Source organism: Triticum dicoccoides, chromosome 5B (assembly GCF_002162155.2).
Source record: "Triticum dicoccoides isolate Atlit2015 ecotype Zavitan chromosome 5B, WEW_v2.0, whole genome shotgun sequence".
NCBI classification, from domain to species: Eukaryota; Viridiplantae; Streptophyta; class Magnoliopsida; order Poales; family Poaceae; genus Triticum; species Triticum dicoccoides.
In genome coordinates this window covers 318,684,278-318,685,352 of record NC_041389.1, presented here as the reverse complement: position 1 = coordinate 318,685,352, position 1,075 = coordinate 318,684,278, and positions in this window count along the sequence as shown.

Genomic DNA, 1,075 nt, shown 5'->3' with positions numbered 1-1,075 from the left:
AATCTAGGAGACACCACTCTCCAAAAGGTAATAGATGGTGTGTTGATGATGAACTCTTGGCTCTTGTGCTTCAAATGATAGTCTCCCCCCCAACAATGAACTCTCTCTCATAGATTTGGCTATGGTGGAAAGATGGTTTGAGTGGAAAGTGTAGGATCGAAAGTATGTCTAGAGGGGGGGGGGGGGGATTAGACTACTTGACCAAATAAAAATCTAGCCTTTTCCCAATTTTAGTTCTTGGCAGATTTTAGCATCTTAGCACAAGTCAAGCAATCAACCTACACATGCAATTCTAAGAGTATAGCAGCGGAATGTAAATCATTGCATATGAAGGTAAAGGGGAGGAGTTTGGAGGGAGCAAATGCAATGTTGACACGAAGATTTTTGGCGTGGTTCAGATAGGTGGTGCTATCATACATCCGCGTTGATGGAGACTTCAACCCACGAAGGGTAACGGCTGCGCGAGTCCACGGAGGGCTCCACCCACGAAGGGTCCACGAAGAAGTAACCTTGTATATCCCACCATGGCCATCGCCCACGAAGGACTTGCCTCACTAGGGTAGATCTTCACGAAGCAGGCGATCTCCTTGCCCGTACAAACTCCTTGGTTCAACTGCACAATCTTGACGGAGGCTCCCAAGTGACACCTAACCAATCTAGGAGACACCACTCTCCAAAAGGTAATAGATGGTGTGTTGTTGATGAACTCCTTGCTCTCGTGCTTCAAATGATAGTCTCCCCAACACTCAACTCTCTCTCATAGGATTGGATTTGGTGGAAAGATGATTTGAGTGGAAAGCAACTTGGGGAAGGCTAGAGATGAAGATTCATATGGTTGGATTGGAATATCTTGGCCTCAACACATGAGTAGGTGGTTCTCTCTCAGAAAATGAATGCTAGAAGTGTAGGCATGTTCTAATGGCTTCCCTCATGAATGAGGAGAGGGTGGAGGGGTATATATAGCCTCCACAGAAAATCTAACCATTACACACAATTTACCAAACTCGGTGGGACCGAATCATAAAACTCGGTCGGACCGATTTAGTTCATAATGTGACCGTTAGGCATTTTCGGT